Genomic DNA, 6751 nt, shown 5'->3' with positions numbered 1-6751 from the left:
ACTATACTTTGAGACTATATAAATATATTGTTCCTCCTTAAACATTTTTCCACTGATTTTTTTCTTGCTTTGATGATTCTTCCCTGAACCTATTATTGCTATGATGATTGCAAAATGGAAATTTTCTTATCCCTCATTCCTCCCGTATTTATTAGTTGGCATTATTCTGTAAGTAAGTTTACAGGAGAGTTTTCTTTTTTTTCCCATTTATTTACTTATTCATTCAGTTATAAATTTGTTCATATCATCATGGACTCATAGATTATAATCTATTCTATTCCTATCATTATGTATTTTGATACTGTATTTTGTTTAAGATTTGGCCAATGGAAAAAGGAGATTAGAGTGGGAGAGAGCCAAAGTATAAGAGACTCTTAAAAACTGAGAACAGGGGCACCTGGGTGGCTCAGTCGGTTAAGCGTCCGACTTCAGCTCAGGTCACGATCTCACGGCTGGTGAGTTCGAGCCCCGCGTCGGGCTCTGGGCTGATGGCCCAGAGCCTGGAGCCTGCTTCCGATTCTGTGTCTCCCTCTCTCTCTGCTCCTCCCTGGTTCATGCTCTGTCTCTCTCTGTCTCAAAAATAAATAAACGTTAAAAAAAAAAATTAAAAAAAAAAAAAAACTGAGAACAAACTGAGGGTTGAGGGGGAGTGGGAGGGAGGGGAGGGTGGGTGATGGGTACTGAGGAGGGCACCTTTTGGGAGGAGCACTGAGTGTTGTATGGAAACCAATTTGACAATAAACTTCATATATTGAAAAAAATAAAAAATAAAAAAATAAATTATTACTGGTACAGAAAAAAAAAATGATTTGGCCAATGGAAACACCATCAGGCTGGCTCCTAGGTTCTTTTACCCCTACGCTTTAATTTTTAAATTTTTAAACAGTATAGAATTTTTTTTTTAATTTTTTTTTTAACGTTTATTTATTTTTGAGACAGAGAGAGACAGAGCATGAACAGGGGAGGGGCAGAGGGAGAGGGAGACACAGAATCGGAAACAGGCTCCAGGCTCTGAGCAGTCAGCACAGAGCCCGACGCGGGGCTTGAACCCACGGACAGTGAGATCGTGACCTGAGCCGAAGTCGGACGCTTAACCGACTGAGCCACCCAGGCGCCCCTATTTATTTTTTTTTAATGTTTATTTATTTTGAGACAGAGACAGAGCATGAACGGGGGAGGGTCAGAGAGAGAGGGAGACACAAAATCCAGTGCAGGCTCCAGGCTCTGAGCTGTCAGCACAGAGCCCAACGCGGGGCTCGAACTCACGGACTGTGAGATCATGACCTGAGCCGAAGTCGGACGCTCAACCGACTGAGCCACCCAGGTGCCCCAAACAGTATAGAATTTTAAAGAGAACACCTACATATCCACCACAAGATTCTAACATTAACATCTTATTATGACATGTATCTGTCTTTATCACACATCTATCTAATCATCCCTCTGTCCATCTGTCCATTAATCTATCTTAGTTTTTGGACCTATTTCATAGTACATTGCAAATATCAGAAAGGAAAAGTAGAATACGTAATCTGATTGGTGAGTGGGTGATGGAAATCAAAAAAATATTTAAATGATACCATCAAATGTCATTTAAACCTGACAAACCAAATAGCAGAAGGAAGGAAAAAGGAGACCAAATAATTAAGAAAAAGGCATTAGTAAAAAGGTAAACCTTCAAGTGTGTATACACACTTGATCTCAGGGTCGTGATCTCAGATCTTGATCTCAGGGTAGTGAGCTCAACCCCCAAACCCCCACGTTGGGCTCCATGCTGATCTAAAGCTTACCTAAAAGAGCCTTCCAAGCAAGCGAGCAGAAGGCTGTTTGGCTGCAAGAGCGGGGCGATACCTAAACCAAAGGAACTTGTTTCTGCAAGCTTTTCTGGCACTGATTCTGACACTGAGGTTGACAGAAAGTTAAAGCAGAAAAAGCAAGTTACTCCAGAAAAACCTGTAAAGCCAAAGACTGGTGAGACATGAAGAGCCCTGTCATCCTCTAAGCAGAGCAGCAGCAGAGATGATAACTAGTTTCAGATTGGGAAAACGAGGTATGTCAGTGTTCCAGACTTTAAAGGGAAAGTCCTAATTGATGTTAGAGAATATCGGGTGGATCCGGAAGGTGAAATGAAACCAGGAAGAAAAGGTATTTCTTTAAATCCTGAGCGATGGAGCCAGCTGAAGGAACAGATTTCTGACATTGACGATGCAGCAAGGAAACTGTAAGATCAGAGCCATATAAAGCCTGTACTGCTCTAGTTGTTTTAATCTGTCTTTTTACATTGGCTTTTGTTTTCTAAATGTTGTTTTCCAAACTATTGTATATTTGGATTGCAGAACAATTTGTTAGATGAATACTTTTTTTTTAATGTGCATTATTAAAAATGTTCTGAGTGAAGCTAATTGTCAACTTTATTAAGAGGATTGCTTTGTGCCCACCACCTAGTGTAAAATAAAATCAAGTAATACAAAATAAATAAATATGTTAAAAATATATGCATAAACACCAAAAGAAGGGACACTTGGGTGGCTTAGCCATTTGGGCATCCAACTCTTGATTTCTGCTCAAGTCATGATTGCATGCATGGTATGAGATCAAGCCCCACAGCAGGTCCCAGGCTGGATGTGGAGCCTGCTTAAGTTCTGTCTCTCAAAGAAAGAGAGAGAGAGATAGAGAGAGAGAGAGGGAGGGAGGGAGGGAGGAAGGAAGGAAGGAAGGAAGGAAGGAAGGAAGGAAGGAAGGAAGAAGAAAGGAAAGAAAGAAAGAAAAAAAAAGGAAAGAAAAGGAAGGAAGGAAGGAAGAAAAGGAAAGAAAGAAAAAGGAAAGAAAAGGAAGGAAGGAAAGAAAGAAAAGAGAAAGAAAGAAAAAAAGAAAGAAAGAAAGAAAGAAAGAAAGAAAGAAAGAAAGAAAGAAAGAAAGAAAGAAAGAAAAGAAAGAAAGAAAAGGAAAGAAAGGGAAGGAAGGAAGGAGGAAGAAAATTAAGAAGAGCAAATAGGCCAAAAGGGGAAAAACAGTAAAAATAATGATACACTTAACAAGTAAAGCACTAAAAAGTGTGACAAAGTTGAGATTGAACATAACAATCATAAATGTAATTGGGTTTAAATCAACCATTGAAAGGAGAAGACTTTTATGTTGACTTGCAAAGGAAAACCTAGATATGATAGATGATAAAATTGGCCACAAATTCTTACCCTCCCTTCATCTGTGACTTTGCCGTGTGCGAAATCTTTCCCATCAAGCTGTGGAGTCTTTTCCTCCAGCCCTTAAGTCTGGGTTGTTGCTGTGAATTGCTTTGGCCAGTGGGGCATCAGCAGTTGGGATGCAAGTGACCCTTCAGTCATCAGGGCTGGTCCCTTCGTGCTACACTTGAAACCCTGTGACTTCTGAGTGTGCAGTTTAGCCTGCTGGATTATGAAAGACACATGGCCCAGTCACTCTCCCAGGCCTAGCTGACAACCAGCTAGCTGTTAGGCATGTGAGCAAAGCTATCTCAGAGAATCCAGCCACCGGCCAGCCCCCTTGGTGACCTCAAACACATGAGCAAGCCCAGCAGAGATTAGCCGAGCCAGCCCAGATGACACGCGCCAACCAAACAACAGAATTATGAGCTGAATGGCTCTTGATTTAAGCCACTAAGTTCTGGTATGGTTTATGATGCCTCAAAAGTCACCTAGAAGCGATACACTTAAACGAAGTGATTCAGAAAGGATAAATAAGACCAGACAAAGATACACAAGACAAATGAAACAATAAGAATGCAAAGGTGGTTATCTTGATGTCAGACGATGCAAGGCAAAAAGACTTAGACACGATGGAGGACACCTCATCATACTAAAGGATGACGTTTTCCAGAAAAAAAAAATAATAATAAAGGCTACAATTAAAAGTTTTTAATAACTGTGTATCAGACAACCTAAAATTCATGTGCCAAATACATATGTACCATACGCCAAATAACAACCACCATCAAAAAAAAAAAAAAAAAAAAAAACCTACAAGATTAAATTTCCAAGTAATAATTTCGACTCTTTGGGCCAAATCTAAGGGAATTAAAAGGAATTTTGCCCAGGAATGATCCGAAGAAGATACATTTGGAAGCAAGGTAGGTCGATTAAAAGTAATAATGTGGAATGCCTCGTTAAGAGAGATGTGGCCTTGGGGCGCCTGGGTGGCTCAGTCGGTTAACCAGCCGACTTCGGCTCAGGTCATGATCTCGCGGTCCGTGAGTTCAAGCCCCGCGTCCGGCTCTGTGTTGACAGCTCAGAGCCTGGAGCCTGTTTCAGATTCTGTGTCTCCCTCTCTCTCTGACCCTCCCCCGTTCATGCTCTGTCTCTCTCTGTCTCAAAAATAAATAAACGTTAAAAAAAATTTTTAAAAAAGCGGCGCAAATTATAGGGCAGATGAAAAAGTATACTCCACTTTGATGTCAGGGTGTACTCTATGAAAATTAATATTCGTCTTTGGGAGTTGATGATTCAACAGTAACCTCCAGCACCTTTAAGAGAACAAAGTGACTCATCCACAAGTCCCAGAAGTGAGTTCTTTCACCCACTTTGTAGTTTGTGTGGGGCCTGGCTAGTCCAAGTTCCCCACGGTCACTCGGACTATGAGAGGACTTCACTGCTCTTACTCCCCAGGGCATTTGTGTAGTAGTTCTCAGGGAGAAGTAATTCTGTCCCCCGAGAACATTCAGCAGTGTCTGGGACGTTTTGGGTTTTAACAACTCGAGGGGGCGGAGGATGACGGGGGAAGGATGCTGCCCCCATCCGGAGGGGAGAGTAGAAGCCAGTGATGCTACCTACATGCACAGTACTGGGCCCCACAGCCAAAACCGACCCAGCCTAAAATGTCAGTAGTACCAAGGTGAGATTCACCCTTGGGAAAGGTACTGTTCAGAACAGGCTCTGAATTGTGAGGACACTGCCGGGAATACAGTCCAATCCGTCGGAAGGGGTGGGCTGTTTCAAAGAATGAACGAAGACCGGCTTTGAGAGGGGAGAAAGAAGCATTGTTGAGAGAGATGGGTGCCTAAAAATAGGGGACAAGAATCAGGAAATAGAGTACAACAATGAGCATTGAATTTTATACGGACTTTTCCGTTAAACTAAGGAGAAAGGCATTGTCATTCTTTTCGTTGCCCCAGTTCTTACCAAAGGGAGATTGAGGAAACAAGGAACTGGCCCCTCACTCACACCTCTTCTGACCACAGAAAGAGGAAGCTGCATTCTGTCCTGGTGACTGTTTCCAGAAGTGCCAAGCGGTGACCAGCAACATGACAAGTGTTCATGCAGAGATGGGAGCACCCAAGAGGAATATATGTGTGAAGAGCCAGGTACGGATACAACTAAGGGGTTTAAGATCAGCTTTTTCTGGTAGACCTCAAGGCCCGCCTCCCTCCCATATGCCTTCACTTTTTCATCCTTCTTTAATATTCTGATCGTCACCTGGCTGTTCTCACTCGTCTCTCTTTGTCCTTCGTCTTAAGCCTTAAGGGATAGATCCGTGGCTTGAGCCTTACATCATAAGTGTAATCCCATCCTCGAGCCCCAGTAATCCAGGGAAAAAAAAACAAAACAAAACACAATTCTGGCTTTTGAGAAAAAAGGTTTGCCAGAGGCATCAGAGAAGGAAACATTTTGCTCTTTTTTTTTTTTTTAATGTTTATTTAGTTTTGAAAGAGAGAGTGCAAGCAGGGGAGGGCGGAGAGAGGGAGACAGAGAATCTGAAGCAGGCTCCGTGCAGCCAGCCCCACATGGCAGAGCCCCACCTGGCAGCCTAACACAGGAACCGCCAGATCGTGACCTAAGCCAGAATTGGACACTTAACCAACTCAGCCAGCCGGGTGCCCCACATCTTGCTCCTTCGAGAGAATTTCTGACCTTCCTTTCCCCAGACGTGATGAGGGAACATTTCTCTGTATGTCAGAGTTCTTCCTTTTGCACAGTAGAAATGAACTGTGGGTAGTTTAAACAGAAAAGGAATTTGTTAAAGGATTTCAGGGAGTTGAGAGAGTCTCTGGGAAGGCCCGAGAAGCAGGCTTCAGGGGGATACAGCAGACTACATCCCACTGCATAACTGTTCCAGAGTTTTGGAGAAACTGCTGGCCCACTGAGCACAAGTACCACACTGGCAAGGGGTGCTGGGCCCTAGGGTCCCCCCCCCCCGAGCCTCTGCAACCGTAGCCTGTGCAGCTAGTGCTGCCACCCTTACCTGGAGGATTTCTGCAAGGTTCTTGCAGCCTCGTGTCACTAAGTTGCACTTGAATGTCTGGAAGGGCATCGGCAGAGCTGCGAGGGAGGCTGGGAAACAGAATTTCTGGACTCCGTATTGGTGAATTAAGGATTTGCCGATCAAGGAGAACTCCCTGTAGAAAGGTTTTCAAGGTTGCCCTATGGCATAAAGAATGCACGTGTCGACCGTACTTGGGGAGTTTTTGGTAACCATCTTGGGACCTTGATGGGGAATCAGCCTTTGGATGAAACTGACATGCCAAAAAAAAAAAAAAAAAAAAAAAAAAAAAAAAAGGGGCGCCTGGGTGGCGCAGTCGGTTAAGCGTCCGACTTCAGCCAGGTCACGATCTCGCGGTCCGTGAGTTCGAGCCCCGCGTCGGGCTCTGGGCTGACGGCTCAGAGCCTGGAGCCTGCTTCCGATTCTGTGTCTCCCTCTCTCTCTGCCCCTCCCCCGTTCATGCTCTGCCTCTCTCTGTCCCAAAAATAAATTAAAAAAAAAAAAAAAAAAAGAAACTGAC

At 43.5% G+C, this 6751-nt stretch overlaps 1 pseudogene; it reads left to right on the top strand.

The window, feature by feature from the left end:
• Window positions 1–1778: 1778 nt before the first annotated feature.
• Window positions 1779–2402, top strand: LOC131513029 (activated RNA polymerase II transcriptional coactivator p15-like; annotated as a pseudogene).
• The last annotated feature ends 4349 nt before the right edge of the window (window positions 2403–6751 follow it).

Source organism: Neofelis nebulosa, chromosome 5, assembly GCF_028018385.1.
Source record: "Neofelis nebulosa isolate mNeoNeb1 chromosome 5, mNeoNeb1.pri, whole genome shotgun sequence".
Taxonomy (NCBI): Eukaryota; Metazoa; Chordata; class Mammalia; order Carnivora; family Felidae; genus Neofelis; species Neofelis nebulosa.
The sequence above is the reverse complement of the archived record's forward strand: the minus strand, read 5'-3'. Positions and strand labels throughout refer to the sequence as shown.